Raw genomic sequence first — 11,900 nt, 5'->3', positions numbered from 1 at the left:
TTAGAGAAACTAGTTGAATCTACCACAAACCCGATCTTGAAATAAAATTCAAAAACCAACTTGTGGCTAAGATACCGTAGAGAAATATAGCGAGAAGAAAAAGTAACACAAATCGGAGAAATGGACCAATCATTTAACTCTATTTAAGATCGTTAACTAAGATCGGAAGATTCAACTAAAGAAGAGGAAGCTTTGGAAAGGAGAAAGAAAATTTTAGATAGGAGAACTTGGTTATGGAAGAAAGGCTTTCTTGAATTACTTGAATGACTTACAATTGGGGTTGGTTACAAATGACTAAGATCACCCCTATTTATAGTTGTGTAGGGATGATTCTAGACATGATCCTATTTAAAAAAGATCTAGACAATTCTACCCTCTTCTACAAATATCTAAGATTCTAGAGCATCTAGATTTTTCTTAAGTAAACTAAATATCTAAGATATTCCAATATAACCTTCTAGATTATCTTCTAATTATCTATGATATTTATTCTTCCAAAAAATTAACTTTAATATTTCACACAGCAAGCTCTAACCACATTGGAGTAAAGGACAAAGCTGAAATTTTGTTCACGGGATTGGCAGCTATACATATAGGTTGAAATTTTGATTTCTGCTTAAGTTACACGTAATGAATTTTTGATTCCTGATAAAAGATGTTTGTTCTTTAAAAGTATTATCTATCTGTCAAAGTACTTCTTTACACGATGCTTGTTTGTAAATTGCAATGCAAATGCACAATTATTGCTCTTAGATTTCTCAAAACTTACTTGAGTTAAATGGTGAAACGTTGCAGATGATATACATGGATGACTACATTTCCATCTATATAAAGAAAATCACAATTTGATTTTTATGCTCATTAAGGAAAGATTGGTTATGAGATCATTAAAATAACCAATGGTGTAGAGTGAATTGTGAATGTAAAGTGAATTTTGAATGAGGTAAGGAGTCTTCGATTTTACAGACCAAAGTTTAGCTATGTCTCCCATGATATGTACGATAAGCAAAAAAAAAAAAAAAAGGTATGATGCTATATCTTCTGGTGTCGCAACTTCTGCTGGCATGTGAGCTCTTTTGTACTTGCAAATGTTAAGTATAGAGTGCAATAGCTGATTTCAGACAATGACTAATTCAATCATCTAAAAATATATTTTTTTTCAATATGATGATTCTTATTTAATCCAGTAATTGTTGCATTAGTTTCATGTCACATTGCATTTGGTTATATTCCATGCAATTCTACATTCAAGAATGTGATAAGCTCCTTGATTTTTGAGTCTCATGATTTTGTATTGTGCTATTCCTACTCTGTCTATGTTTCTCCATTATCTCTGCTACTCTATTTTTCTTTTGTTCGACGAAGGAACAAACTGACACCTCCACATAGTACTCTTGAAAAATTCTTTGTGGTGAGGCAAACATAATCTCCCCAAAATACACAAGCAAAGAGCTTTCCCTGTATAAATGGCTTAATAAAAATAAATCCTAGACATCAGGTATGGACTTAAGGTGAACAAAAACCCGGGGTGGCTCCAAACACTTGGCTGCACATAGAGAGTAGTGCCTCTGGCAATGAAAATGTTTTTCCAATTTATGCATTGACGAGGTATTTATTACAAGCTTATTAATATTAAAGAAAATTAGTACATTGATTTCATTAGACCTAAGTAAATGTTGAGTTAGCTCTGCGACACGCTTTTTGTATTTAAAATTCTGATGATCTATTTTTTGCAAGTTAAGAATATTATAGCTAAAATATTTTGTTATAATGATCTCTGTGTTTTGCAAAAATGTACTGTAATTTGTTAAAGAGCACGAGTTTAGCTAATTTGGCGTGGCACTATGATATTAGGGTTGCTGAACGTATTGATTTTGATGTTCTACCGCATCTCTTTATTTAGTCTTTACCTAAAAAATTGGTCAGTGTGTTAAATTTCTATTAATCATCTTTTCAGGCAAGTAAAATTTATGGCTTTAGTGCTTTTTTGAATCACACTTCAACCTGATAATTTATATTTGCAGTTTAATCAGTCCACAGAGAAAGAGCTATTTTCACCTTCAAAAACTTTCATGGCAAATAGTTTCAGATGGATAAAACAAACTTGCGTCAGTTTTAGGAGATTTGTTTAGTTTCCTAACACTCAAATTTGTGAAATAACTAAAGCCATGATACATAAAATATAGTTTAGTATATCTTTGCTATAATATTAATACATGACCGCTACAGGGGTTCCAGAGGTTGTACGTAATTTCTTTTGTTAAAATACTTTCATTAGAATCGGAAGTTTTATCTCAAATATTTATAGAAAGTTGAACTTAAATGTTTTTCTTTACCTGCCAATGTTGGTTTCACTAGGAGTTGAGTTTAGGAAAACATATTAGCATGTGGTTCACAATCAAAGTATACAATTTCTTGATAACTACCAGAGTAACAGTCTCACATGGGAGAAGAGTTCAAATACATTATAGGTTGGACGACAAATTAAACACCTAAATGAGCATTTATATGAAGTTTTATCACTATATAAAGGGGATTGTATAGTGAAATGCCTAATGATTTTATAGGAATACACAGAAGTGTAGAGATGGCTCACAAATTCTATATAGGGAAATCTACATGGTGTAGATAACATTAGGCCTTATTTATATTTAGTAGCTATACTTTAAATTAATTACATTTCATAACTAAAAGGTGTATATCAATTACTGTACATAACTAAAACATTTAAACACGCTTAAAATTAAAAATCAACCGCAACATAAGGCTTGTATTCATATTTTTCCTCTGATCAACTCATTTTCTCTCTCATTGTCTCTCAATCTCTTCCGATTTACTCTCTCCTCCTCTCTCTAACTTTTGGTTACTCTTCTTCTTAGCTTGGTGCATGAACCGGGTACGTGTAAATATTTTTCCGATGATTCACTGGAAATCTTTTTCTAATGAAGTAGTAAGTAATGTGTTAAATAGATAATAAAGATAACGAAAGTATATGTTGCAAGATAATTATGATTGAGCATGTTTCAAGGTCAGTATGTTAAGGTATTTGCACCATTTCTGTTGGAAGTGGATGAAGGTTGTTGACGCGGTGGCTTTGGAGTTTTCACGGTCAGATCCAGTTAGATCTTGGCCGGATCTGACCGGATCTACTTAGTTCTAGTCAGATTTTGCTTTGTCGGAATCTGGTCGGCGGTGAGTTTTCCGGTCAGATTCCGGTGCCGAATCTGGAAAATCATTTTTTTTTAGTGTATTCATTAAATTTTTGGCATACAATTCAGTGTATTCATTAATTTTTTGGTGTACAATTCAGTGTTTTGTGTATTTTTTTTCTTGTATTCTGTTTTTGAGTGTATTTGTTAATTTTATTTCTTGTATACAAATGAATACATTAATTTTTGAAGTGTATACAAATGAAAAGAGTGAATTTTATTTCTTTGTATTCAATTTTTTGAGTGTATTTGTTAATTTTTTTAGTGTAAAATTTTGTGTTTTGTATCCAATCGATTAAATATAATAAAGTGAATACACTGTAAAAGTAACCATAATGAATACGGTTGATTTGAATACATTTAAATTGAATACAAAATTTAGTAAATTTTAATGACTGTATTCATGAATACAGTGACACTTAATAGCGAATACAACATGAAACAAGCGCTTAGCTATATGTTTGCCACGAAAAGTAAATAGCTAAACTGTAGCTATGCGAAAAAAAAAAACCCCAAATAGTAGTCATTTATGAAATTTTCCCAATTTTTATCTTAGAAAGGTGAATAGTCCAGGAGATACAAATGTCATTTATGATTTTGTCACTTTTTTTGAAGTCTATTGATGCACAAGTCTTGGAACTTAAGGTCAAAACTTAATTGTTCAAGATATAAATCTCACAATAATACGCAGAGCATATCAGTCACTTGGTTTAATTTTACGTTGTTGAATCATCTTTTCAGTTCTCAGTAATTATTTCTTATAATATGACTTGATGGACAAGATTGAAAGCCTGTGAGCCAACAACTTCATTATGACATGGAAAAGATGCAATACATTCATACAAAATTAGTCATGGTTGGAAAATGTTGATTATGTTTTGCGCATCATGTTGATAATTTAGGAAGCATGAAGTGATGCAAGCAATCTAATTGACATCAACCTTGGTTGAGAAAGGCTGATAATACAAATAAATTTACTCAAAGTTATTTTTATGCAATTATGCAACCTTGGACTTATGATTACATGATTTCATTTGTTGGATTTTGTTGGGCTGAAGTTTCTGGCATAAGAGTCAAGGCAAAGAAAACAGACAAGTTCACCTAAGTTGGCATGAAAAGAGTGATCCAACTGCAACTACATAGAATCCTATTCAAGATGAAGTATGAAGTTCGAAGTGAAAATGATTGGTTGGTGATTTTCTACACATTATTATTTGTTTTCTTTGTGTGTGATAAAATCAAGCTATTCGCATGTTGTCCTTCTATTGCATATATTGTAGAGTCCTCAATATTAATTTTGTTGGATCAAAAGATTGTAGTCCTGACTAATTTTGTTTTACCAAAATATTGTTTAACAAGAAGTATTTTTAGGCACTTTACTTTAATTGACACATCTTACAATGTGTTATTTTTTCTTTGAAACAATCCGCGCATCGCGCGGGTATGTATACTAGTATTATTAAAAAGATGATAGTTTGGCTAACATTGTGACAAGTGACAGCGTAGGATTATGACAAGTGGTAGCTTTAGGACAAAAAATAGTTAATTTGTCAATAATTAGTTATTAGTTATTGTTTTTAATTTAAATTTAAAAATAATTAAGAATTTATACTTTTTTAAGAGAACATATTGAACATGCATGATATGCATTTGAATTACACGATAAAGTATTCAAAATAATTTATTAGAAAGTAAAAATATGTTTTTAGTTTCTGTTTTTGAGTAATGTCTAGAAAGATAAATATTTTACCTTGAAAGTTGAAACATGGAAGATGATTTGAATTACACAATAAAGTATTAAACACAAATTATTAAAAAGATAAGGTTAACATTTATTTATTAATTATTAAAAATTGGGAAATTTACAGAAATAGGACAATTTGGAGATGCTCAATAAATGTTAACCTTATCTTTAATAATTTTAACTTAAAATAAAAATCAAGATTTGCAATTTGAAATCACGATGGATGCGTTTTACTCACAATGAACTCTTCTAGGGAAAGCACCGCCATTTATCACGGGTACAAAATCACATGTAGCAGTTTTTCACGATGCAACAGTTTAAGAGTCAGTTAGAAATTTTAATTTTTATTCAAAAAATATTTAACAAAAGAAATCTCTACGTTCCCATTATCCTGACTAACCCCACGTCTTCTAACCGCATCACCCTCGATTTTTAAATTATTTGCATTAGAATTGATACAATTGCAAATTTTATATGCAAAGCAACAATTTTAAAAGTTGAACAGGAGTTTGGTTTTGACGCAGTTCTCAAATACTCCCTCATAACTGCCATTAGAAAGGAACGTCTCCTTCCAAAAATCTAATTTCCTCATTCCGGAATCTCTCTCAAACCCATGTCATGAGTTGTTCTCTCCTTTAGTACTTTTAAGTTCAGTAAAATATCAGCACATTATCAGCAACAAGATGTGGCAAGATACCAGAAATCAGTTTTCACTAGAGTTGATTATGTGGGACATGAAGGTTGAGATTTCGGCCTTTCCTATTTGAGTTTCAAAATATGCTATGTTCTTACTAGATTTTTCCTAATCTTGCAGGTGAATGTTTTGATATACCCTAATGCTTACCATTACTTAAATGTTTTCTCCTGCTTCGATTGAAATTTGATAAAAGATCAATGTGGTAGATGTTTATGGTGTGGACTATATCTGCACACCCCATATAATTCACTTTTCACTAATGGAAATAATTAATGCAACATCTTAAGCACTACTTTTTGCCACAAGGTTGGCTTGAATGAAGCTGACAACGACAGTTATCACAAGAAACTCATGTGCCTATGTGTTGCAGCTTTAACATGTTAAAATCGACTGATAAATTGGAGAGGGTCAAGCTTACAGCATAAGATAAAACCTTATGCTTAAATAAGATATTCAAATTTGAAATGGTTGCTTATTAAAGCAGAGTCATGTCCTAAAGGTTTTATCTTTTCACAGATGGAGAAGGGTAAGATGTCGGAGGATATTATGACTTCGGCTACGGCATTTGTGGAAAGATGGAATGCAGGATACCTGCGATGATGCTTGCAACATATGCCTTGAAGAATTTTCTGATAGTGATCCTTCTATAGTATGTATTCTTCACATTATCCAGTATTACTGTGAACAGAATTTGCTTCATTTTGGAACTATATTATGTTTCAATTTTCAGGTTACAAGCTGCAAACATGAGTTCCATAATGTGAAGAATACATCTTTACGAGAAGGAGATATTGGATACTTTTAAGCTACTATCTTATATCGTTTCTACTTTAGGTCATATTTGGTACAATGATTTCTGCAAATATTTTAAGTTGTCTTTTATAGGATTCTATGTATTCTTTATTAGCTTTTTTGTTGATCTGAAGTCATTTAGGCAACTTTTTTTTGTCCAACTTTAATTTATAATAAGTACTTCCTTGCAGTAAGGATGTTCACTGATAAGTATTCCAATTGCAAACACAAAAGATGGGAATCTTACAATTATGTATGATATCCTACGAACATACGATTCAAATATATGCTTCTCTACTGAGCTACTGATACTCTATATTTTTCAGATGAGTATAAATCTGACTACACTTTATTGAGCCTCAGTTTCTTCAAGTTATAAAATGGTTTCAAGCAAAACGTACGACTTCAGAAACTGCTATTATAAGTCAATGTAGCTTTTTTCATTTTGATTTCATTACCTTAAATATTCAGAAATCACATGCACTTCCCGAAAGAGTGAGTACCTTCCCAATAGTCTTAAAATATCGACTTTTCTTTGCGTCCAGTAGCTATTTTAGATATTAGTTCGGATTAAAAGATAAGATTTGGTTTGTGGCTTTAAGAAAATTTTCTGGCTAATTAGAAACATCTTAGAGCAATGCTTAGATCAATCACAAATCACATTATCTAACATTTAGTCATATTGTGTAGTTCGATGTACAACCCTATAGTTAAGGAATCTTGCAGCAGACCGTTTCTCAACAGATATGGTGTTCTCGAGTAGATGTGTGTTATGACTGCAGAAAACCATAACCATTTAAAAAAATTCTGAGAATATGAGATGTACAAAGGGAGGGTATCACCTCTACTGCAGCATAAGAAAGCTTGGCCAATTTTTGGGTAGAATGAGCTAGAAGGAGAAGAAGGGATCTTGCTTACTCTTACTAAGATATTTTTTTTATTTTTTATTTTTAATCTTCATTTTGGTTAGCTAGGAATACAATTTTGGTGTAATTTTTTATTGCTAAACTTACAATTTACTGTTGGAACTACTATTTGTCAAAGGAATTTAAAGGTTCGTGTGGTGCGACTTTGGCAAATTCCGGATTGAGAGAGACCAGAAAATCATTTCTCACTTAAGTGGTTCTGCAAAACTAAAAGGTTAGAATTCTACTTTATACTCATCTCTAACGCTATGTTCTTAATGTGTGTGTATGTGTCGGTGTAATGCAGTACTTGGTGTGATTTCAATGAGTATTCAAAATTCAACATAAATCTATTTGTATGAATGATTTTTTATGCAAGCACAACATCAACTTTTAGTTACACCAAAGTATTAGTCTTACTTCTTCAAAATCACTCAAAGGATTAATCTGTCTTTTTTCAAAATCAATATGAGATATTGATGGTGAAGTAACATATTGTTTCAAGCTTCTTATAATAATCTAAGTGCAAAAGTTGAGTCTAGCTACACTGTTCAGTTTTATCCAAAATCTAGGTGAAAATATATTGGCCCTACATAAAGTTGATGTTTTTCCACTAGGTGAATTATTTTAACATGGATAAATTGATTATGATTTCCATGAAACGGTTTAAACCTACGGCCGTATTGTTAAGATAAAGGACAAAACTTTTGAAAATTTGCCATGGCAAGTGCAGATTAAAGTTGAAGGGAAGGACATAAAGATACCAAAGTATGCACATAGAAAAATCACTTCAACGACAGTCAATACATCACAAAAATCCTAATGGAGAAAAGGTCACATTTCGTATCATGAAGGTTCTCATCTGCTTTGCTTGACATGCACAAAGATTGGGTTCATGGACCTTCATAACTTCTCAGGATTGGGGCAAAGATTGATGAATACTCGGTTGCATATAAGTATATACGCCTTGAAGTTTTAGCTATTAAACCGAACCTTTAATTATATAATTTTTCTGTATATAGTAAAAGGATAAGAGGAAATACATGATAACCGGAAAAAAAGATTAACAATTTACTATTCGTCATTTCCCACCTTCTTTAAGGAGCTAAACTACTAACTACATGAAATGAAGCTTGCTAGATCAAGATACATATGAATATTTCGAGTGGGATATAAGAACATATAAGAAAACGGATCGATCTTAGTTGTACCTCTCTTGTCCTTGATAGGTTAAATTTTGAGATCAGTAGAGATTTACAACGAGAAGTAATCAGCATATTATGTGCGCATGGACCTTTCAAAATTATTATTTTAAAATATCATTAAAATACTAATATTATTTACTGGTGCTTGGCATTGTTGCCCTGTTGTCAGACAAATCTAACATGGTTTTGCTTACGACTTATTGCCTCCACAGTAACTACATATTTGTCTCACTTATTTCTGAATTTTGTATGGCAGGATAATTTTGCTCCTATTCTCTATCATTTTTTCTATTAAGTGGCATATTAGTACAGTGAAGCAAGCTGGATATGTGACTTTCCAGTACAAAAATGCATATATTTATCTTAGTGCCATTTGAATGATAGATGACGTGAGTTTAGTGGCACATATCTTAAGTGTATTGATTTGTTTCAAGCGAGATTTTAAATTGTACCAATTTGACAGACTTAAATGTTATTCTCTAGCGTTGACTCTTATCTAATCTTAAAGTTAAAGATTTCATGGTGGACAGGAAATGGGATGCAAGAGTTCTTTCATGTATCCTACCAATTCATATTGTTCAGAGTATTATGCACATTCAAATTGGACCACTAGATCAAAAGGATGAAGCTACTTGGAACATTTCTGAAGATGGTCACTACTCCAATAAAACTGCTTGGAATTTGACTAGAAGTGTCAACTATAAGGATGATTTCTTGAACAATGTTTGGCATAAGGCTGTTCCATTTAAAATATCCTTCTTAGCATGGAGACTATGTCAAGGAAAACTTCCCTTTAGGGAAACGATTGTTAGATTTGGTATAAATACTGATGCTAATTGTTTATGCTGCAGGAACCCGGTGACAGATTCACTACAGCACATTTTCATGCAGGGAGAGGCAGCTATGCATATATGGAAGTTTTTGGGGCTGCTATGGGAATCATACACCAACCAGGACAGATAAGAAGAACCTTCAACAATTGGTGGAGGATAAAAACCAACAACGATATTCACAAGATGGTGAAACAAGTGATGCCAATTTTTATAAGTTGAGAAATCTGGAAGCAATGGACTGCTTGTAAATTTGGTGATCAAAAGAAAATGTACCATAACAAGATGGAATACCAAATCATATGGAATTGTTTGGCTGCTCTGAAGTGTATTTATCCATCTGTTACTATTAATGGAAAATGGCCAGAAATGTGTCAATATATAGAAAGCCTTCAACCCAAAGTGAATATTCAACAGGTCATCTGGCAAAAACTAGATATTGGAAAATATAAGGTGAATGTGGATGGGAGTTTCAGCCAAGGACAAGCTGGTATTGGAGGAATCATGAGAGATCATAACGGCAACTTTGTCATGGCATTTTTGAAGCCTGTACAGTGGAGAAATAGTATGCAGACGAGAAAGCGATTTGTAGCCAATTTTCTTTGTACGGTGGTACCGCAAAAAGGAATCGCTTGGCTTCACCTTATAAATGGATTCCTTGGCTATTGTTAATATGTTACATAACAACTCAACAGAGAACCTCAACCTGAAGAGGCTTATTCAAGATGTCAATAGTCAAATTGGAAACTGCTCAATCAGTATTGATCATTGTCTCAGGGAAGCAAACATGGTAGCAGATCTTTTTGCTAAAATGGCCTCTAAGAGCGGAAACGAAACTTTTTGGTCCTCTTGTCAACGTCTTCCTCAAGAGGTGAAGGATTTAATTCAACTAGATAAGTGGCAATTCCCTACCATGAGAAGAAGATTTGAGAAGAGTAACTTCTTTGTAAGTTAATGTATATTAGTGTATAGTGAAGGATATTGTATAGGCTAATCCTTCATTCTTTTGTTAGTAAATACTCCTATGGTTAGAGGTTTGGTCCATGTCCCCCTCTAGCATATGTAACTTTTTTGCGATTAATGGACATGGTAGGGGTCAAAGCCTAACCCCCCACACCAATGGGATCACAACCATGGTGATGGCTTTAAAAAAAAAAAAAAAAAAAAAAAAAATTGAATTACACGATACAGTATTCAACACATTATTAAAAAGATAAGATTAACATTTTATTTATTAATATTAAAAATCCGAAAATTTACAGAAATAGGACAATATGGCCTCAATAAAATGTTAACCCCATCTTTAATAATTTAAAATAAAAATCAAATTTCAGTTTGAAATCACATGCAGCAGTTTTATTCATAATGGTTAAATAAACTGCCCATATCCCCGCACGAACTCCACTAGACAATTAGACCAAGTATGTCTTAATGTCAAGCTACGGAAACCACATATGAAGAAGTATGTGAGATGGGTCAACGCTACTTTGCAGAAGTGCAAAGTTCAGAGATTAGAGAAATTCCGTGTTTGTTTCGATCTAAACAAATTCGCCCAGCATGAGATTGACAAGTGGCTTGAGTTTGCCATTGCTAGGCAAGTTCAAAGGCTAGAGTTGGACTTGTTAAAAGGTGGGCAGGATACTCGACATTCTGATTATTGTTACACTTTTCCGGCCCAACTCCTTGGTCTCAAACACTATGCTGGTCAACCTCATTTGAACTATGTCCCCAAGGCGCCGCCTCTCTTGCATAATTTTAAGTCTTTAAAGGAACTGTTATTGAAGTCCGTAAATGTGACGGGGAAGTTCTTGAGTTCTTCCTTTACAATTGTCCATCTCTCGAAGAAATGGTGGTTCATGGATCGGATACGTTGGTAAATCTTGAAGTCGTTGGTCCTTCCCTCAAGTTGAAACACTTGGGGATATGGTACTGTCGATGTGTAGAATCACTTAAAATCTGTGATACAAACCTTGTAACACTTGGGACTTCATCAGGAAGCAAATTATTGCTTCTTAATGTTCCCATGCTGATTGAGTTGCACATTACGGGTTTCCCGCTGTGAAGATGAGGACGTCGACTATGTTTTTGGGAATCATGGGATGCGTTTGGTAGGAGCACTGGGAGTTGGTATCCCAACCAAATGACTTAAGGAACAGGGATTTGTATTGATGGTATTTTCTAGCAATGGAGTCGGTGATGTAGAACTGTTATGTTAGGTGACAAGCTCTTTTTGGAGAGGAAAGTTGACCCTTTTTTATATAGTGAAGGTAAAAGTACAGTTAAAATTTAATAGAACCTCATCTAGTGTATAATGGACCAACTCCAGCTATTTTATTGGTACACCAATTTGAGTTTTTGTAGGTTCCCAGTACTCTAATGCCATCTCAATGTATATGAACCTGGTATGCGACGAAGAAAAGGGGCAAATGTCTTAACTTTTATGATTTTCCTTTTTTTCTGTAAATCATGAGTAGCTTTTTGAGAGTCTTCTAGTATTTCTCAATAAGCTTTGCTAGCA

Source organism: Lycium ferocissimum, chromosome 10 (assembly GCF_029784015.1).
Source record: "Lycium ferocissimum isolate CSIRO_LF1 chromosome 10, AGI_CSIRO_Lferr_CH_V1, whole genome shotgun sequence".
NCBI classification, from domain to species: domain Eukaryota; kingdom Viridiplantae; phylum Streptophyta; class Magnoliopsida; order Solanales; family Solanaceae; genus Lycium; species Lycium ferocissimum.
The sequence above is the reverse complement of the archived record's forward strand: the minus strand, read 5'-3'. Positions refer to the sequence as shown.